The sequence below is a fragment of the Amblyomma americanum genome, chromosome 1 (assembly GCF_052857255.1).
Source record: "Amblyomma americanum isolate KBUSLIRL-KWMA chromosome 1, ASM5285725v1, whole genome shotgun sequence".
Taxonomy (NCBI): Eukaryota; Metazoa; Arthropoda; class Arachnida; order Ixodida; family Ixodidae; genus Amblyomma; species Amblyomma americanum.
In genome coordinates this window covers 36,145,331-36,167,969 of record NC_135497.1, presented here as the reverse complement: position 1 = coordinate 36,167,969, position 22,639 = coordinate 36,145,331, and the positions used below count along the sequence as shown (strand labels likewise).

Genomic DNA, 22,639 nt, shown 5'->3' with positions numbered 1-22,639 from the left:
CACGTATCCAGCGTTGGGCACTCACACTTGGTGCCTACACGTATACTATTGAGCACCGACCTGGACGTCTCAATGGAAATGCAGATGCCATGAGCAGGCTACCACTGGCAGTGCTCTTTGCTGATCCACCTGAACCACCAGAGCTGGTGAATTCAGTCTCAAGCATGGAAAAACTGACAGTGTCAGTGAAGCAGCTTCAGCACTACACGAGTTGTGATCAAGCCCTAAGCCAAGTGCTGCGGTGGGTCAAGGACGGATGGCCACAAAGCACCCCGGACAAAGCCCTACAGCCATTCTGGCAAAGACGTGATGAGCTGAACACGTACAGAAATCTCTTGTACTGGGGTAACCGAATCGTGGTGCCTACTCCTGCCCAGAAGCATATCTTGGAACTGCTACATGAAACGCACCAGGGAGTGGTTGTCATGAAAGGCATGGCAAGGTCTTTGTTTTGGTGGCCTGGTATGGATGCTGAAATCGAAAAGTGCGCTCGACAGTGTACACAGTGTCTGCAGAATTCTCCAATGCCAGCAAAGTCTGAACCAGTGCCATGGCCTGAGCCGGGTGCATGCTGGGAACGTGTGCACCTGGACTATGCCGGACCATTTGAAGGTAAAATGCTCCTTGTACTTGTAGACGCCAAGTCAAAGTGGCTTGAAGTTATCATCGTGCCAAGTGCAACAGCGGAAAACACTGTAGAGCATTTGAGGGATATTTTTGCACGGTTTGGGCTGCCAAGGTGCATTGTAACAGACAATGGAACCCCATTTACTGGCCAAGCTTTCCAGGCATTCCTTTCGGAAAATGGCATTAAGCACCTACGGACAGCTCCTTTCCATCCAGCATCAAATGGTTTGGCTGAGAGAGCAGTTCGAACTGTAAAGGACGGCCTCAAGAAAACCACGGGTGGAGATCTCAAGCTCCGGCTAGCGAGATGGCTGCTTATGTACCGTAGAGCACCCCGCCCAAATGGAACGTCACCATCTGAGCTGATGTTGGCATACCCAATGAAAGCGAAGCTGGATCTTTGCATTCCTAGAAGGGAGAATGAGAGTGCACCCGAGCAGTTGCTGACAGAATCCAAGAGGCATTGCGGAGAGACGAAAAAGGGACCCAAATACAAGAAAGGTGACAAGGTTGCAGTTCGCAATTTCGGCAGAGGAGCTAAATGGTGGTTGGGCGAAGTTGATGGAACGAACGGAACTTCGATGGTAACGGTTTCAACCCCTCAAGGGAAAGTTCGCCGTCACAACAACCAAGTGAAAAAGCACTTGGCCACTCCAGCACCAAGTACAGCGGGTACACCTGCAAGCACCGAGGAAGACGTAGCCAGCACCGCAAGCACCTGGGAGGCTGCGGCGATGCCATCTGTGAGACGTTCAACTAGAACTGTTCGCAAGCCCCTACGTTACCGATAACCTTCTTAAGGAAGGAGTGCTGTGTATGTGTATTGAGTGTGTGGCAAGAGATGGCGCCACCATCCCAGCGCCTGTGTGTGCGTGTATGAGTGCGTGGCACGAGACGGCGCCACCGCCGCAGAGCGCCCCCAGCAAGTGCTGTGTGAGTGTACGGCCAGCGCCGGCCCTGTGTAACGTGTAACCCAGGAGAATAAAGATTGCTGTTACGTTATCCCAAAACACAACACCCCTCAACTTTTTATATTTTTTATATATTCTATTTCTCTTTCTTTTTTTCCTGCTTCGCAGATAGTAGAGCGCGATGCTCCATATAGGACAGTAACCCATTGCAATAACGGACACTTGGGCGATTTCGCGCCTTCGTTCCCCATTTTCAATGTTTCTCTCTCAGCTTCTAGGTAGGAGCCCTCTTTTTGTCTCCGCGACGGAACGCGGGGCGGAGTCGCCCTTATGACGCGAGGCAGCGCGGAGACATTTGCGCTTTGCGGCGCCCGGCTGCGGGATCGGGTTTCTGTGGTGCGTTTGGCCGACCGCAACGCCGCCGTAACTTACATTTTAATTGTTAACAGCCGCACCCGCGGGGAGCGCGTCGCGCTCTGAGGCATATGTGCTCAGTACTGTTTTCCGTTTCTTTGTTCTTTTCTTGCTGTTTTCTTGTTTATGATATGTTCTTTCCTCGTGTTCGAACCTCTCGCTTCCGCCGAAGGAAGCTTCCCCCCATTATAATTCTTGGCACCCCCCCCGCCCCCTATTTTCCTTGCGGACAATTCACCTCTCTCCGCCCCCGCTCTCTAACCTCTGCTTTCTATCCCCCCCCCCCCCCACCTTTTTTTTTTCGTCTGTTCCTTTAACCACCCTCCTCCTTTCCCTCAGTCGAAGAGAGGAGTCTGGCTGCTCGCTGTTTGTCTCTTGTGTGATCTGTTTGTTTGCTCGAAGGAGAGCGTTTTTCAAAGGAGAAAGAGAAAAAGAAAAACGCGCTGTCGCCCCCTGTCCACCGAGCAGCCGCGGGGAGCGGGCAGAAAAAAAAGAGAAATAAAAAAAAGGAAAACGAGGAGCAGGAGGGGAGAATAGGCGCCCTCAAGGCAGAGCGGCGGCAGAACAGATAAGAATTATAGATGCATGTACTCGCGCGCCGCTGGCCAAAACGAGTAAACAAATAAACGGAACCAAACGCAGACATGGCAGAGTTCCCTGGAGCCTCTTCGGCACGAATAGCCAATGCGGAATCAGCGGCGCAGTTAGCTTAAGTAGAGACACGTGCACACGTGCAAGATGCGCTTTTTTTTTTTATCCCGCGCGCGTTGGAGAAACGTGGGGAATTCCGAGAAAAACCTAGAAAAAATGACTGTCCCCAACCGGACATGACGTCATTAATAAATCACGTGACCATAAAATTACAAACGTGACGTCACATATTTTTGACCAATCAGCGTTTCCAGCCTACCGACCCGCAAACGCTTGTGTCTTTTCTGTCCCGAGATCGAGCTTTTACGATGGCTTGGATTTGAATTCGTTCGACTTTGAGTTTTGATATGTGAATAATAATAATAATAATAATAATAATTGGTTTTGGAGGAAAGGAAATGGCGCATTATCTGTCTCGTATATCGTTGGACACCTGAACCGCGCCGTAAGAGAAAAGATAAAGGAGGGAGTGAAAGACGAAAGATACGTGGTGACGAGGCTTTGCGAGCTTTTTAAAAATATTTTGTTCGAATAATTTCTACATCTAATTTGTTAGATTAGGCGCTACTTTTTATGCTTAATTTGGAAAAATGAGCTTTTCCAAAACTGCTGGTGTAAAACTTCACTGAATTTGGCAGATTTTTTTCTCGCCACAATTTTTTGGTTTCTAAGATGGCTGCGTCTATGGGGCGGACAATAACACGGAGGGTTCGTTTCCTGCCAGGTTTTCTTTAACATTTGTGTGGAAACACCTGTGCTGTATGTTCAGTTTTTGCGCAATGCTCCGCGAGGTTTGCAGCTCTCGAATCCAGACCATGGGAGGCCGCATTGCTCAGTTCCGACTCGGACACACAGATCCGGGTTGTGACAAGAGCCCTAGAAGTCGCCGGACGCCACGGGCTCATGCCACTTGATGGGGCTATAACCCTACACCATCTGCTACCTTGGTCGATGAAAATAAAGTTTATCCTCCTCCTGCGCAATGCTTTTTTTTTTTTAACCAAGGAAAAGGTGCACCGCAAAAGCATGCAACCACACGAGGGACAAGACAAGCGCTGGGACTTGTCCTTGTGTGGTTGCATGCTTTTGCGCTGCACCTTTTCCTTGGTTCAAAATGCACCAACTAGCCCAAAAAGAAGTTTTACTGACTGGTGGTGTTTTTCTCACGCCTGCTTTTTGAAGACTGCTGTTCCCAGGACAGGTTTACTTTACCTTTCAGCCACCGCAGATACTTTCGTTCAGTAGGAAATTCACCGTACAGATTATTGTGTACTTCTAAAGGCATTCAAATTTCGCTGACGTGGCCCGCTGCTGCCGCTAGCCGAACGTTTATTTCTTCAGGTGTGTGCTGTTTGGTTGCACTAGTTTTACTAAGTTGTGCACCACCGGGTCTATCATTTCAAGTGCAGCTTACCACTAGCGCTTTCATCTCTGAGCATTTCAAATGATTCGAAATTCTAATTTGACCATGATTTTTTTTTCTTTTCTATGCCCATAGTTCCGGCCAGACGGTACAATAACTGATGCTGGTGTACCGTCCAGGCGTAATATAAATCGCTCTCGGTTACATCCACAAGGAACAATGACTGTTACTAAATTAAGTCCCCTATGACAACAAAAAACCTGCAAAGCAAAAATCACCCAGCAGCAGATATTGGTGCATTTTGTGATGCCATTCATCGATACGGAACTCCACAGGTGTTATTATATTGTTCCTGTCTGGGTGGAATGTTAGGCATTCTGGAAAAAAAAAAAAGTGTAACTGCTCTCGGAATTATGTCCAGAAAGAACGGTAGCTGCCACTCGTGTGACAACGAACCAAGCCAAACCTAACCGCTCAAGGTGCAATAAGTAATAAAACAAAACTATGCAGCAATGTACAGAGTCGATCACACTTGTCTAGAGCACTCCAGCCGTGCCGCCCGGTGGAAACAAAGCGAAATTCTGAGGTAGGTATTGACTTTCACTGATAATAAATAATTGCGTCGGAGAGCAGCCTAATAGACCTGTGAACTGGGCAGTCACCAGAGCCTTATCCCCAGCAAAACAGCTGCGATAAGATTTAATTTAATTTGCTCCACAGCACACGACTCAAGCGCTCAAGACAAGTGTGATCGACTCTGTACATAGTACATCTTGCAATGCTATGTTCTGGTGCTGGCCTGATCAAGACCTGAAAGGACATTCAGCACCGAGGATCAGTCCTAAGGGGAAAGGAGGGTCTGGTGTGGCCATAACTGCAGTGCCAGTAAATGCTGCCTTTGGACAGAACTTTAGGAGGCTGTTCCGTCTATACGAAACGCTAGCCACCCTTCTTTTTTTTAAAAAGTGGTGGCCTACATCAATGAAAAATAGTTATGTGAAGGTTGGCTATGCCATTTTCTCCTTTTCTGCCCCAGAAACAAACCAGTTCTCTGCTTCAGCAATATACAGAAAACTGGACGAGATGGCGGTTGCTGAAATAAGTAGACGCAAACTCGATGATACAGGAAGACAAGACAGGACATGCTTCATTCTTGCAACTGGTTTATTAGGAAAGTGAATGAAAACGTAAGACAACAAGAAACACACTGCTCCTGTATCAGTAAAAGCTCACAAAATATCATGAGTGTTAAAATCTCTGGAGACAGTCTCTTTCTGCAGGTGCGTGAGTGACAACTTGGTTACACATTTCGTACCTGAGCAGATACAAAATGTCTCCATTGTGTCCCTTGGTGGTGCTATGAATGGTAAAACAAGATAACTGTTCTGACAAAGATGGGCCGGCAACCTTTGCATATGCGGATTATTTTTGTGCTCTCTGATACGTTTGGCCTATGTACGAATGTCTACACTTGAGAGGAATCATAGACAATACCAGACCAAGCCCAAGCTTTAGTGAGTCCAAGCTCACAAAAAATGACATTCTGTTGTGGTGAAACGTGAAGCACGCAACACGGGGCTAGTCAAATGTAGACCACTCGGGCTTGCATGTGCTGAAATCCTCTCGCATGTAGCTTCTAGCTTCTCCGCAGCTCGATCATTGTCCTAATGCGGGGGAATTCTGTGCTACACCAGTGTTTGACACTGAGTTCTGGTTCTCAAAGTTATACTGCTCTGTACAAAAAAAAAAAAAAAAATCAACAGATTACTATTAATCTTTTACAGAAACAAATAATTGGATTACTGTCACTTTACAAAAAGAAATCAATGCATTAAAGAATTTTAATAAATTGTAATTGATTTCAAGTAATCAATTAGTTGTAATGCATTATGTACAAGTCTGGAAGTCACAACTGCAATATAAAGTTCAGAGTTTTCCTTGCTAGTTTTTCTGTTCTATGCTTGCCTTTACTGGCATATATTCATTTGCTATGTTTGCTTCATTGATGTCACCAAGTGAAATCTTTCAATGCTCATTATAATTAATAAAGTTTTTCCTCCTCCTGCATGGTTACAAATAAACTGAAAATATCTTATTCTTTGCAGTTTGAAAAGCTAGCGACGTGGTCGTGGGTGATAGGAGAAAGAAATTCAACAAATGTGAATGAGTTCCTGTGGTGATGCAGCAGTAAAGCTGTCTTGCCTCACAAGCCAGGTTAAGGGTTGATTTATGATCAGAAGAGATGCATTTCTGATGCAGACTAAGTACAGAAACTTCAGTCAGCACATCACTTTAAAACACATCAGATAACCTCGGTAGATTGAAATGAATTCAAGGAACTGCAATACACGCCTTATTGCCTGCACTGCAGTGGCATTATATTTCGATATATCGTTCACATAAGACCCTGCACACATTTCATTGAACGACTTTTATAGCAATTTTAATATAGGAGACACGTCAGTTCTGTATCTGAAGTGACATTGGAAGTGGGAGGGTGCTTCCTGTGCTCCCACGCAGTCACCTTTTCAGGAATGTGTAGCTATAGGGCTCCTCTGGGCAGCCTTCCAAGTGTGTTGCTTTGTCTAAACCAGCTTGCCACTCCAAGCCCCCAAATAACACCAAATTAATCCTTAACAAGGGGAGCTTTGCTCAGGTCTAACAATGCGAGGATATGTGGCTTATGTCAGAGCTACCTGTCGTGAGTGGGGACTAGGTTAAAGCCAGCGGCTGATTTTCAAACTGCACATCGAGTATTTCAGAAGCTTCTCTTGCAGCTTTTTCAGCAGGCTGACAATGGTGCCGAAATGTTTTTGTAGCTGCACTTAACAGATGTAGCACATGGTACTCTTCATCGAGTTTAAAAAATCACTTGAAGTCACCCTGAGCCTCTAGTGTCCTCTTCAACATGCAGTCTGCTTTCATGCAGATACACAGGTTTCAGGTTGCAGAAAGCCCCGAGTTAAGTACTTGCTGAAGCGTGCCTTCACTGCTCCAGAGCTAAAAGCGCAGCGCATCAGCGCTTTCAGCTGGGTAATCATGGTCATGCCAGATGGCTCAGCTTGTGATTGCACACAGAGAAAGAGGCTCAGCAAAGGGATCTGTCATTCTTTTCGGTGCTCTTGTTCACCTCCTTAGCCTTAACAACTACCATGGCCTTGCACTTCGCGTTGCGTCAGCTCGTCACATTGTTCCCGCTGGCATGTTGACATCGCCATTTTTTATGGCATAGCAACCTGGGAGAAGCAAAACAACAAATTTAAGATCCCGCATACATTTTGTACTGTCTACGGTACAAAACTATACTCTTCTCGTACATGCAAGTATCAGAAACCAACCACTTGTGCTGAATTATTCAACCGCTTCAAACATGAACACCGAGCAACGTGGGTCCAACCAGGCATTGATTGGTTCAACAACACTCATCGTCTGGCAGGTTGCATCTGTATGTGCGAGTGTTACATTTATTCGTTTTTGTTCCTGTGGAAAGTGATATCACGGGCACAAATGCTGGCTTCAAGGAAAAAGCATTTCGTATGTGCTGGCAGTGTGTTTTCTCGTGCATCTCTAGAAGCACTGAACAGAATGGCAAAAATTTTAAGAAGTGCACTAGCTTGGCAGGGTGTGCCTGCATTACATGTCACGGACATGAGCTCTAAAATGCAGTTCCTTAGTGGCAATTGCATTGGAACATAGGGCGCGACTGGCTGAATTTAATCAAGCAATAGTCGCATTGTGAGGCTTCCAATGCTGAAGAAACTTATGCAAAGAATGAAGTTGTTGTTTACCTTGGTAAACATGGCACATACCTATGCGCGGGGATTGGCCAAAGTATGGCGGTGAACGCCAAGGAAAATCGTATAGCATTTGCACAGAAAAGCATGAGGTGGAGAAGTAGAATAGCGGAATGACAGAAGCTAGGAAGAAAATAGTAATAATTGTTTGTTGAAAAATTGAAACAAATTAATCAGTTTTGAAGTACCAGGAATAGAAAAAATACAAATTTTCGGAATGCGGAAGAATTTTGTATAAGTTAGCAAGGCAACATACGAGTTGCAATAATGTAATCGTGAAGGTATCCACAAACCCTACTTAATGTATAGCTTGTTGGGCCAGCCAGTTGGTGCATGGTACCAGGTAGAAAAACCAGCAGAAGTGGACTTGCACACAATAGAAGGAGTTCACACGGATGACGCTGGAGACACAACTGAAAATTTTTACTTGATCAAGGAATCGAGCAGAGCAGGGTGCACATGCACATGAGCAGGGCATGCCGACAAAAGGAAGAAAACAAAAGCAAAATAAAGGTGAGTCATTAAAAATACTGCTATCTTGCACGTGGAGACTATGTCCCATTCATGAACCGGTATTCTTTTGGAAAAAAATTTGACTGGCGTATTGCTGGCACAATTGGTGCCCGACTTTTTTATTTTAAAAGCTTCCAAGATTTCACGTTCTATCTGCGTTTTGCCTCGGCCGATCATTTTTACACTGCTAAACAGGGGTGTACAGTTTTGACATTTGCTACAATTTTTTGGGAGATTGGCCATATTATCCGGTTGCAGTGACGTACGATGCTGTCTTTTCCGGTCATTAATGCATTGGCCAGTCTGGCTGATATAGGCATCGCCACATGACAAAACTTCAAGCCGGTGACCGCTAAGCCATCAAAGGTAAAAAGCCTGAATCTCGAAGGTATGCTGAAAGAAGTGAGCAGAAAAGAGAAGACTGATGTCCTGAAAGTGTTGTTTTCCACAAAAACGCACAAGACTGGCTGTCCCCTCAGGGCCATTGTCACCGAGGGCGGTACATGGCAAAAAACTGTCGGCCAGTTCTTGAAAGACTCACTGGACCCCTTGGCACCTGACGACCCTTCTTCAGTCCAGTCCTCAATGAGTGCAGTGGAATTTATCTCCAATACCCCCCCCCCCCCAGTGGATGCCACTTATGCCATATCCATTGACGTCGAGGACTTGTTCTATTTGGTACCGCACAAGAAGTTACTTGAGACTGTGCGTGGCCTCATCAAAAGCAGAGGTACGATTCCTTTTCAGAACAGTATATGCCTATCTGTCTACTCGTTTCTGGAACTTTTAGCGTGTTATTTGTCATCTACTATTGTAGAGCATGAGGATTGCAGATACATACAGAAGCAGGGTATTCCTACTGGCTCGGGGCGTAGCTCCTGTGTTGTGCCAAATATTTTTATCTAGTTTTGACAATGTGTTACTTCACAAGCTTAATACTGACACTCGGGTTAAGGTTTCTAGATATGTTGATGATTTTCTTAATCCTTTTAAAACTAACTCCCCTTGACAGCGTCGATTCGGCAGCCAATGACATTTTATCTATCTTTCATCACACTTTCACTGACCTGAGCTGCACTCATGAGGTGCCACTCCATGACAACATCCGGATTTTAGACTTGCTTCTCACCTTTTCTTACGATGGCCACATCTGCTGGAAATATGCTTTCTGAACTAAGAAAGGCCTTTTACCCTACACCTCGTCACACTCAAAACTAGTGAAAAGAAGTATAGCCAACCTTTGTGTAAGAAATGCCCTGCAAAAAAGCTGTCTCCACGTTATACAGAACAGTATCTTTGAACAAGCTGGTTGTCTCTGGTCAGCTGGTTAACCCGAGCAGATCCTTGTCTCAGTCGCTAAATCGCTGTCATGTAAGCTTAGGTTACAGCATGCACCTCACAACAAAGAAGCGTCTCATCAGGATTTGAGGCCTGCTGTTATTCCCTACATGCACAAAGTCTCGCATGGTATCAGAAAAGTGGCAATGAAATACGGTGTGAATCTTGCGTTTTCAGCACTCACAAAACTTTCGTCATTATGTGCCCATATCTTTATCATTATCCGTGCCATATATTTATTATTATATGCCCGTATATTGTAACAAATGTCAAAACTGTACTCCCCTGTTCAGCAGTGTAAAAATGATCGGCCGATGCAAAACGCACATAGAAAGTGGAATCTTGGAAGTTTTTAAAATAATGTCAGGAACTGTTAAACTCTATTAAATTCTTTAAAACTGTTAAACTCTTCTGCCGGTCAGCGATACGTCAGTCAAATTTTCTTCCAATGTATACCGATTCATGAATGGGGCATAGTCTCCATGTGCAAGATAGCAGCATTTTTAATGACTGACCTCTATTTTGCTTTTGTTTTCGTCCTTTTGTCGGCGTGTCCTGCTCATGCGCACCCTGCTCTGCTCGATTCCTTGATCAAGTAAACATTTTCAGTTGTGTCTCCAGAGTCGTCTGCGTGAATTCCTTCTATTGTGTACGCGTCCTCTTCTGCTGGTTTTTCTACCTGGTACCTACTTAATGCGAATACTTTGGTGCTCACATTGAACGAGAGAAGAACTGGAAGAGACACAAGGAGTCCTAACGCCGCAAGGGTGACCTCCAGATACGTCTTTCTCTGAAATGTGAACCGCAAGCAGGAGAGGAGAAAATGTTCTATTGTTTCAACTTCCCCACATCAGTCACAAAGGTTTGTTGTAGCGAACTCGGATCTGCATATGTACTATCGGGGACAAATGTGGTATAGTCCAAACAGCGGGAGCCGGAGCAACGGGAAACTGCATCGTAATGCAATCTAAAGCATGAAACATTGAAACGAGTCAAACGACATGCCTGCAGATAATACAGGGCTCCAACTGGCTGTCTCAATCCCAGATGCCGCCTGTAGATGGCATTACGATGCCGTTTTCCATTGGTCCGGCTCCCGCTGCATGGACGGCACGGTGCATGGTTTATACCACTTTTGTCCCGACAGTACAAATTTAGGTGGGGGATTGTGCATCGCAGAAGCGTTATTGGCACCTCACACAGCCTTGATTTATATGGCGAGACATTCCAATTAAAGGTATACCTTAAATGCTCAAAACCCGTGGTGTAGAGCAACGGAATCACTGAAGCTGGCTGAGCTACGTTAGAAACGCAGGAAACGAAATGTCCACCAGAATCAGGCGAGGGACGGAATTGATTACAAGGGCATTGAGAGCTGACCTTGCAATAAATCGACCACCTCGCTAATATAGACACCCGGATGACCAGGTACCCGGACAAAATAGACCTCTCTCACAGAGAGCGGAACAAAAAACCGAAAGGAACAATTCAATAGAGATTTTCCTGAAGTTTGGCAGTCTGCAAGGATAAGAACCCGGCCTACACGTCTCGGAATTTTGAGAAGAGCCAAACCAATAGTCACAAACTCTGCAAAGAATATAGGAGTGTAATCACGGACACGAAGTGTAACAGCTCCAAGACATTCCTGCGAATGTATCCAAATCGCAGCCTTCTCGCAGCTCCCGGAGGAATCGGTGGAGAGAACATCGTTCTCTAGGCGATCAGCAAGATCAAAGATTATTTAGGATATTTGCGGGCATATGTTAGGGATGGGGCGAAAAATATGGTCGTAAGAGAATACAGGGTCAGCCTGCGTATCACCAAAAATAAAGTAAGGCTGTGGCTAGAGTTCCGTCCAGACGGAGCGCACACATGGACCAGATGATGGAAATCCCAACTGGAAGTGACAAGCAAGAAACTGCAAGGAACTAGCATCGACGTCAGCGCAGCAAGCTTCATAAGATGACTGCCTTCACTAGCCTGGGTACTTGGCAGCAGCTACAGCCGACTGTGTGCATTGAGTAAACAAGTGTTCTTTGCATCTCAGAAATCTCGGACACCACACGGTCATCCACAGCCAGATGTCGGAGCGCACACGTGGACCAGCTGATGGAAATATCCACTGGAAGTGACAAGCAAGAAACTGCAAGAAACTAGCATCGACGTCAGCGCAGCAAGCTTCATAAGATGACTGCCTTCACTAGCCTGGGTACTTGGCAGCAGCTACAGCCGACTGTGTGCATTGAGTAAACAAGTGTTCTTTGCATCTCAGAAATCCCGGACACCACACGGTCATCCACAGCCAGATGTCGGAGCGCACACGTGGACCAGCTGATGGAAATATCCACTGGAAGTGACAAGCAAGAAACTGCAAGGAACTAGCATCGACGTCAGCGCAGCAAGCTTCACAAGATGACTGCCTTCACCAGCCTGGGTACTTGGCAGCAGCTGCAGCCTACTGTGTGCATTGTGTAAACAAGTGTTCTTTGCATCGCAGAAATCCCGGACACCAGTTGGTCATCCACAGCCAGATGTCGGAGCACACACGTGGACCAGCTGATGGAAATATCCACTGGAAGTGACAAGCAAGAAACTGCAAGGAACTAGCATCGACGTCAGCGCAGCAAGCTTCACAAGATGACTGCCTTCACCAGCCTGGGTACTTGGCAGCAGCTGCAGCTTACTGTGTGCATTGTGTAAACAAGTGCTCTTTGCATCGTAGAAATCCCGCACACCACACGGTCATCCACAGCCAGATGTTGGAGCGCACACGTGGACCAGCTGATGGAAATATCCACTGGAAGTGACAAGCAAGAAACTGCAAGGAACTAGCATCGACGTCAGCGCAGCAAGCTTCACAAGATGACTGCCTTCACCAGCCTGGGTACTTGGCAGCAGCTGCAGCCTACTGTGTGCATTGTGTAAACAAGTGTTCTTTGCATCGCAGAAATCCCGGACACCATACGGTCACCCATAGCTAGATGCCGGAGCGCACACGTGGACCAGCTCATGGAACTTTCCACTGGAAGTGAAAAACACAAAACTGCAAAGAACCATAGTAGGATACAACTTAAAAAAAACAGCAGTTGTTAACACTGGGCCACGGCACGCAGCGTACTGTATCACTCCGCTAGCCAGTTACAAAAGTAAACAAAATCAGTCTTTTAATCTTCGACTATTAAACAAGCCAGGTATCAAAATTCTAGAGCTTTTAAGTTTTTTCCTGGGATTAGTTTTTTGTTTAGATGACAAGAAAAGTTTTAACAAGAAAGGAAGAGCATGGGGGAATGTCAATGTCTTCGGCGGCGAGGGCTATAACAGAGGCAACAGAAGGAGTAGTGTCCAGGAAAGGATTGGGTAGAGAAGATCGAGAACCCGATTTCCGCTCGAGCACATTCGACGATATCTTCATGGCAGGAAAGGAAATCTCAGCCCAGAATAACAGCATGGGAACAGGAAGGCAGCACGATGAATTCTATCATGAAGAAGGAGTCCTGAATCATAACTCGAGCGGCACATGCTATGGACGGCTTGTTGTAATCAGGGCTGGCTGTGAGCAGGGAAAGTCCAGCAATCGCGTCTTTACCTTCTGTAACGAGCGACACAGCTTTTCGTTCATAACAGAAATCCCAGCACCAGTGTTTTGGCCACGTGATCAACTGGAAAAACTTTAATATAATCACTGACAGGCTTGTCATTCCATGTTTTGGAACATGCTGGATTAAATGTCGTAGTGAATTGAATATACATATCAGCGATTATATTACAGTTTTTCTAGTAGATCACGCGAACAAAACATCAACTTGACGTCACAGTCGTCGTTCAGTCAATGAAACCGAAACAGCACGAGAGAAGAAATTCAATCAAATTATTTAGCGCTTGTAGGAAAATGCCACACGGTAATTCATGTATCCTAATGTCTAACGCATCGTTTGACAAAAGAAAACGTGCAATAAAATTACACTAACTGCCCACTGAAAGAGAAGATACTTTTGCAAGGCAGGAAAGCTACCTAAGGTACAAGATGGAAGGTTCCCAGATTATTTACCTGGATGAGATATGTGCAACGGCAGCAAGCGCAGTGTTGGTGGAAGGACAGAACAGCGAGCGTGTGCTGCTTGTGCCAAGATCAGGACAACCATGGCCTGGAGCAGGCTGCCAGGGAAGGGCCACCGCATCATTGTGATGCACAACAGCAGTGAGAAAGGCCCATCAACGGCTGCCTGTATGTTTCCTGCAGAAAAAAGGGTGAAGACTGCTATGAAGATACGGGTGGCAACCACTTTGAGATGTTTGCACTCATGTGCTCCAGAAGCAGCCAAAAGAAACATCTTAGCGAAAGACAAGCAGTTGTGTCATTTACACCTGGACGAAGCAATGCCGACAACAGTTTTACACAAAGAAGCAGTTCAGCAGTGGCTGACAGAGAGAACTCTAATGAAACGCTATGATGCCAGCAATGTGGCTCCTATAAATCATGAAGCTGCCCAAACTGTGTGTTGTCAAATACCATGTAGGTGTCGCTGTGGCGAGGGCTGGCAACGTCAAGCTCTGGTTCCCACCTTATCTTTAACCTATGTAGTTTCTCTGGGTACAAGTTAAGAATGATACCAAGAATGAGCATAAAGATTTATGGCTTCCTTTGGTTGAAGCTCTGCTCAGAAACAAGCCACCAACGGTGACAGCAGAAAAGTGGAGGAGTTGTGCACACCACGCCATGAATAATGCTGAAAAATTCAGAGCAAACTCTGCCAGCGGCCCTCATATTCATTAACACATACGAGTTTTACAAAACATAACTATGTAGCACTTCGGCTCTGGGATGCATCACAATAGTAAACCAGCGCTAACATTTCTTGCACTGCAAATTAAGACTTTACATAACCAAGGTATCAGGCTTCCAAACTTTGGAAGTGGTATGCCAGGTTTAACATCCTCAAGCAACACATGGGCTGTGAAGAACACCACAGTGGACGGCTCCGGATTAATTTAGACCGCATGGGGTTCTTCAACGTGCATTGACGTCGCACAGCGCACCATTGCTTTTATGCTTTGCCACCGTCGAAATACTGCCACTGCAGGAGGATTGGGATCGAACCCGCGACCCTGAGATCAGCAGCCGAACGCCAAAGCAACTAAGCCATGTGTTGCGTCCTTCCTAATTTTCATCTAGCTGCTTTTTCTATGGACTGCTTTCCTGTCGCACTAAAGAATACAATACTTGCTTTAACTATTCGCTTAATAATTCTTTAGGCATGCTGTTTTGTCTTCGCTGACAACGAATAAACAACTCAGGCTCCTCAACCTTCACGCTGTCAGCAGGCGAAGGACACCTGCAGCTGCATTCCTTTAATACAAGCCCATGCATCAGTGTTTGTGGTTATATGCAGTTTGGAGTGGCACTTCAATTCTTATAAATGCCCGACATGAATATGACGACGTCCATACATACACAAGACAGGAACGGCAAACTGCAATACGGGCACTGCCTTTGATAAAAACAACTAGTACTTGTGTGCTGCATTACATTCAGCCATCTCCTGCTTCTCGATACAGCTAACTCATTGTTAGAAGCATACAGAAGCAGTGAGCCAGTCACAACTTGCCTCCGCGTCCCCCGGCTCTGCTTCTCGCATCGACCCTTTTTCCTTTAAAAACGCGCTTACATCGAAAGGTGGGCGACCTGTCACATTTGCAAACAGCGCGCCTGTTTTGTACCTTGCGAGCCACGACGAAGCAAGTACGCATCGAAATGATCTCTGAATGTGGGGGAAGACAGAAATACAAGAAAAGCATTTAACGCTCTCGCGCACAAATTCAATACGACGCAAATTTTTATTTTTCTCGTCGAGCAGCCACGATCTACCGCTGACGCTGATACTGTAGAAGCTTGGGCAAGTTGGTGTGACATGGTTTTTTCAGCAGCGCAGGGGACAAAGGACGTGACAAGTGCACAGACACGGCGCTGAACTTACAACCAGTTTATTGAGGTGATTTTCACTACTTAAATACAGTGGCAACCAATCTCAAATAAAAAGACAGATACACAAAACAGATTGACGAAAATGACAATTCCTGAGCACAGGTCTACAGTGGCACAAGACCTGCTGTGCACGTTTTTCTATTCTCATCATGGAAACGTAGTTCTTTATCAGACAGAGCTATTGAGGCAACGCTTACGCATTCATCTTTGAATTTATGGATTTCATGAGCTTCAATGATTTCACGAGTGATTTTTGTTGTATTATCTGACAGCACTCGACACTGAGTGAAAACAGGATAACACGGCGGTTTTTTGTTCTTTTTTCTTTCCTCTGTGCAGTCTCTGCAATGAATGCCAAGGTGACGGGAAGCAGTGCCGCTCACGTTGTTGTTGTGTTCCCGGAGCCGGTCGTTGAGGCAACGACCAGTTTGCCCCGTGTAGTGCTTGCCACATGTAAGCGGAAACCTGTACACAACATTACTGCTACATGGTACAAAACCTTCTTGGTGTTTCTTAACGCAGCCAACCATCCTTTCATTGCTGCTGTTTACAATATGGCAGAGTTTGGAGAGCTTATCGGGCGCAGAAAAAACAACGTTTACATCGGCACGCGCTCCCACCCTTTTCAGATTATGTGAAATGCGGTGTAGATAAGGAATAACCACATACTTTCATTTTTCTTCCTTGGGCCTTTCACTGGAATCTCTGCGGCCTGAATTAATTTCATTTCATTTCATTTTCATTTATTGAAGCCTTAAGGGCCCGTGGGCATTACATAAGGCGGGGGCAAGAACAGTGTGTACAACATATGGTACCAGCTCAACAAAAACAAAAAGCAATGAAACAAAACAAAGCAAAACATTAAAATTAAAACATTAAAATTAAAAACATTAAAGGAGATAGTAACACAGGATCAAATTATTTGATGAAGCCGAATACATCACGTAAGACACAGGTGATTCGCTAATTCAGTGCGGGAAAATTGCTCGATCTGTGCAAGAAGCAATATTATCAGGCAGGGCATTCCATCGGGCTATTGCATCTGGGAAGAATGAAACATTCATAGCTGATGTGCGGCCTTTATTGGGAGCTATGGGATGAGTGTGGTTTAGGCGAGGGGATATTCTTGATGGCGGCTGCAGCAAAGGATGCCTGTTAATAGGGCGGTAGAAAAAGGAATGAAGGAGGCCTAGGCGTGATACGATGCGACGTGATTGGAGACTTGGGAGGGAAAGGGCTCGTTTTAGTGCAGTGACACTACTATCACGCGAGTACTGTGACATGATGAACCGTGCAGCTCGATTTTGAAACGGCTTCTAATTCATTTGTAAGCTATGCTTGTGAAGGGTTCCAGATGGATGAGGGCTTTGGGCGTACGTATGTCTGATAAGCTAGTTGTCTGACTTCAGGTGGTGCTGATGTTAGGTTCCGTCGCAGAAAACCAAGAGTGCGTGAGGCCTGGGAGCATATTAAATTAATATGAGTGACCCATGATAAGGATGATGTCAGGTGAACGCCAAGGTATTTGTAAGAGGAAGTTCCGGCAATGGGAGTTGAATTAATATGGTATGTGCAGTTAATAGAGGTTTGTTTACGAGAAAAGGACATGAGTTGGCATTTGTCTAGGTTAAGTGGCATGTGCCATTTTTCACACCAGGATGCAATTGTGTCTATATTATTTTGTAGCTTAATGGTGTCTTCAGGGGCATGGATGATGTTATAAACGACGCAGTCATCCGCAAAAAGTCAAAGTTTGGTTATTGTGTTAGATGGGAGATCATTTATGTAGATTAAGAATAACAACGGTGATAACCCTGCGCCCTGAGGGACACCTGATGTGACGTCAGTATGCGATGATCTGCAACAGTTGGCGAATGTAAATTGCACGCGCCCTTTAAGAAAGTGCTCGAGTGCTCGAATGATTTCTCTTAGCAGGCTCTCTGATATTGCAATCAGAAGGTCGGAAGGGTATCCTGCTGCTTGTAAGCGTACCACCTGATTTTGATAGCTGTCTTGCATCGCATGATGGCATGATTTTTCTAGGGCATTTCTTAAACACAACTTTGCGATGCCGCGCTTTACAAGCTTAGAATGTGCAGAAGCGAAAGGCGTGAGGGGCTTCTGGCATCGTGGCTCGTAACGCCAGCACACATGGCTATTTTTGAGAAACACGGCAAGATCTAAAAAACGTAACTTTCCTTCAGAAGGCGTTTCATGCGTCAAAACAAGAGGGTCAAGACAGGTGTGAAAAATTGATAAAACTTTCGAGACCGAGGCCCCTGCGTCAGTAACTGCACATGTCATCAAAACTAAAAAATCATCTACAAACCTAAAAACACGAGCCACGCTTTCGTCGAGTTGACTATCAAGGAGCTTGTCATGGTGCGCGAGATAAATGTCGCTCAGTATCGGAGCTATGCATGAACCAATGCCGACGCCATTGCTCTGGAGGTAAACAGATTCATTCCAAGTGGAAAATGTCGAGTTAAAGTAAAAAGTAAGGAGTTCCAAGAAGTTGCTATTGCTGATGCCTACAGAATTCTGGAAAGCTACCACACCAAAGGAATCAATGCATTCTTCAACGCTTGCCAGCAGTTTCTTTTGCGGAAGGGAATAATATAAATCTTTTATATCGATAGAGACGCCGAAAAGCCTTTCGCTGGGTTATGTTGCAAGAAAGCGATTACTTGGTTAGAACTCTTCACCTGAAAAGGGCCGTCAATGGTTAAGCGGTTCAGCTTGTCTTGCAAAAAATAACGCGACAGACTTTTGTCATGTGCCATCCTCGGTGACTATTGCTCGAAGTGGGCAGTCCAGCTTGTGAGTTTTGGCTGTGAAGAATATCTTTAAGCAAGACCCCTTGCTTTTCTCTATACACTTGGCTAAGAATTCCAAATTCATTTGTGCACACGTTTTCCGTGCTGGGGTTTTTACTTTACTTAGAGCGACATCGCTTCTCTGCCGGAAAGTCGAACTGATAGCATTTTCTGCTTTCGATAAATAGAGCCCTTTTCGCATCACAGCAAAACCTCCCTCTTTACCAGCCTCTAATAGGGTCAGCGAGTTATTCTTTAAAAACGAAATGGTGAATTTGATTGGAATTCTACACCTGGTAGGTTTACACTTTGCCAAATATCCACTCCATTTGAAACACATCGGTCCACTTCAGGAGCCGCTGCTAGGCTGGAAACTTGTCTCACCATCGCAAGAAGTTCCGGTGCCGATCGCCTGGGTTCCACGGCGAACTTTGGTCCTCGTCTAAGGACGTCTTGTACTTGTTCCGGCAAGGACACTTCACCATAGGTGTGGACCGGACTGAAGCTTTCCTGATGCGTCTTCTTAGTGATGGCTCGAAGCTGCGGCAGCGCGCACTGCCATAAGAATTCCGTAGTCCTCTCTGCCGTCTGAGACCACCGCCGCCATTCAAGCGCACCATGAGCTGAAGATGTGCCGCTGTGTGCTCTCAGGAAGAGCCATTCTCTGTGGAGGCAAAATCACTCGTGAAATCATTGAAGCTCATGAAATCCATAAATTCAAAGATGAATGCGTAAGCGCTGCCTCAATAGCTCTGTCTGATAAAGAACTACGTTTCCTTGATGAGAATAGAAAAACGTGCGCAGCTGGTCTCTTGCCACTGTAGACCTGTGCTCAGGAATTGTCATTTTCGTCAATCTGTTTTGTGTATCTGCCTTTTCATTTGAGATTGGTTGCCACTGTATTTAAGTAGTGAAATTCACCTCAATAAACCTGTTGTAAGATCAGTGCCGTGTCTGTGCACTTGTCACGTCCTTTGTCCCCTGCGCTGCTGAAAAAACCGCTGACGAGTGAAGGCACGGAGGGGACCCAAGGACATGTTCCTGGTAAATTTTAAAAGTTTTCGAGCAGCCAGCTACGCAGAAGTACGACCCTTTAAGTCACTGAAGACTTACATGAAAGTATATTCGTGACTAATCAATACTCCACACAATGTAATATCAAAACACAAGCGCATCACAACAGCGCTGAAACGGACAGGGAGAGCAGCAGACGCGACCCGCTCACGCTTCGCGGCCTGACCAACAGGCGGCGCAGCCAATGCCATGAGCATGGCCTATAGTTTTCACGCGTCTGTGTCAAAGTAGGTGCTATGTAAAATGCGTTCGATCTTTCATCATAGATCCCAGCATGGTGACAATCTTCCTTGTTGAACATGTCTGCTGTACCCCTAAGGTACTTGACTAAGAAGCAAACAAGTGGAGTTTTTTTTCTCGTAATGCAATGAGAAACAATTTTTAATTGCTACAGTTCTGGCAAGATAGAGACTTGGGACATACTGTGAATAAAACATGTGCATTTGTCAGCAAAATGCTTGGTGTTTGTGCATGGACAGCGTTTCATGGAAAGAAGGAGAGGCAAGAGTAAGCATGTGGAAGTGGTCGACACCCAGCACAGAATGGCCAGGAAGTGGAGATTAGCGGCGTAGCACCCTGTATGACAACTTCCCAAAGCTGGCATTGAGGTCATGCATGCACAACTTTTCCCAGCACTATGTTAGATGCTATCTGCATGGCATATGCTTTAAAGGAGTCCAGACACAAAGTTTTTCGGTGTCAGTTTATTTGCCTTGAAAGAGGCCTACGGACCTAGCAATCACTAAAATAAGCGCAAAACACCAGTGCACAGTGCGAAAAATAAATTACAAACCATTTTGTACACAAAGCCTTTGGTCTCAGTCAGCGCCAGCGCTGAAGTGAACAACACCTGAGTTTAGCGACGTCACAATAATTAAAGCAAGTGCACCATGACATCACTCGATGTGGGTGGAAATGGTTTGGTTTATGGGGGTTAAACGTCCCAAAGCAACTCAGGCTCTGAGGGATGTTGTGGTGAAGGGCATCGGAAATTTCCACCACCTGCGTTTCTTTAATGTGCACCAATATTGCGCGGTACACGGGCCTCTAGAATTTCATCTCCATCGAAATTCTACCACCGTGACCGGAATCGAACTCGCATCTTTCAGGTCAGCAGTCAAGCGCCATAACCACTTAGCCGCGGAGACAGCCCAATGCGGGTGGAATGGCGAGAGGTTCATCGGACAGCATTAAAAACAACCATAACTTATGTTCCACTCAAAGCCTGTGCCAGACACTTGCGAGATGGCAACTTCTTACGCCCATGAAAGAAATCGTACCGTAACTACCCCCTCTCTCCTCTCCCACTACCGACCCATCCCACCTTCCTGCCCTCTGTGCAATGCACAGAAGGCAAACCTGACTGATATCCTCGGGATCTGTCCGGCTCCCCCTCCACCCGGCAGGCCGGAGCCACTCCCAACATGGGAGGACTGGGAGACCTCACTACGCTCCACAGATCAGGCATGACAGAAGATCGTCGCCACCTGTGCGGCCAGCGTCATGGACCTTTTAGCCATGAACGTTTGAGTGCGGTGTGGTCGTGCGGGGACCCAGGGGTCCTGGGAGGCCCGAATTCCTCTGCACAATAAAGTCTTTCTTTCTCTCACTCTCATGCCGTTCATTGCGTTTAAAATTTTGTGTCTGCACCCCTTTAAGGACTATAGACACCAAATTTTTTCTTGCGTGTTTTCTTCTTTCAAACAATATCTTAGACATTCGTATACATGAAGCACCCTGTGGTATTTGTGTACGACCGCTAAATAGTTTATAATTGAATTTCTTCTTCAAGCTGTTTCGGTTTCGTCGACCGAAGGACGACTGTGACGTCAAGTTGATGTTTTGGCCACGTGATCAACTGGAAAAACTTTAATATAATCACTGACAGGCTTGTCATTCCATGTTTTGGAACATGCTGGATTAAATGTCGTAGTGAATTGAATATACATATCAGCGATTATATTACAGTTTTTCTAGTAGATCACGCGAACAAAACATCAACTTGACGTCACAGTCGTCGTTCAGTCAATGAAACCGAAACAGCACGAGAGAAGAAATTCAATCAAATTATTTAGCGCTTGTAGGAAAATGCCACACGGTAATTCATGTATCCTAATGTCTAACGCATCGTTTGACAGAAGAAAACGTGCAATAAAATTACACTAACTGCCCACTGAAAGAGAAGATACTTTTGCAAGGCAGGAAAGCTACCTAAGGTACAAGATGGAAGGTTCCCAGATTATTTACCTGGATGAGATATGTGCAACGGCAGCAAGCGCAGTGTTGGTGGAAGGACAGAACAGCGAGCGTGTGCTGCTTGTGCCAAGATCAGGACAACCATGGCCTGGAGCAGGCTGCCAGGGAAGGGCCACCGCATCATTGTGATGCACAACAGCAGTGAGAAAGGCCCATCAACGGCTGCCTGTATGTTTCCTGCAGAAAAAAGGGTGAAGACTGCTATGAAGATACGGGTGGCAACCACTTTGAGATGTTTGCACTCATGTGCTCCAGAAGCAGCCAAAAGAAACATCTTAGCGAAAGACAAGCAGTTGTGTCATTCACACCTGGACGAAGCAATGCCGACAACAGTTTTACACAAAGAAGCAGTTCAGCAGTGGCTGACAGAGAGAACGCTAATGGAACGCTATGATGCCAGCAATGTGGCTCCTATAAATCATGAAGCTGCCCAAACTGTGTGTTGTCAAATACCATGTAGGTGTCGCTGTGGCGAGGGCTGGCAGCGTCAAGCTCTGGCTCCCACCTTATCTTTAACCTATGTAGTTTCTCTGGGTACAAGTTAAGAATGATACCAAGAATGAGCATAAAGATTTATGGCTTCCTTTGGTTGAAGCTCTGCTCAGAAACAAGCCACCAACGGTGACAGCAGAAAAGTGGAGGAGTTGTGCACACCACGCCATGAATAATGCTGAAAAATTCAGAGCAAACTCTGCCAGCGGCCCTCATATTCATTAACACATACGAGTTTTACAAAACATAACTATGTAGCACTTCGGCTCTGGGATGCATCACAATAGTAAACCAGCGCTAACATTTCTTGCACTGCAAATTAAGACTTTACATAACCAAGGTATCAGGCTTCCAAACTTTGGAAGTGGTATGCCAGGTTTAACATCCTCAAGCAACACATGGGCTAT

At 45.7% G+C, this 22,639-nt stretch overlaps 1 pseudogene across 1 annotated transcript in view; it reads right to left on the bottom strand.

Moving 5' to 3' along the window:
* Positions 1-5,112: 5,112 nt before the first annotated feature.
* LOC144112635 (uncharacterized) overlaps positions 5,113-22,639 on the bottom strand; it is a 39,996-nt pseudogene continuing 22,469 nt past the window's right edge. Inside the window, exons 7-10 of the transcript XR_013310370.1 lie at positions 21,732-21,917; positions 18,795-19,074; positions 13,660-13,845; positions 5,113-7,202 (exon numbers count right to left, since the gene is read on the bottom strand). The product of XR_013310370.1 is annotated as an uncharacterized LOC144112635 (transcript). The remainder of the gene's footprint in view (positions 7,203-13,659; positions 13,846-18,794; positions 19,075-21,731; positions 21,918-22,639) is intronic.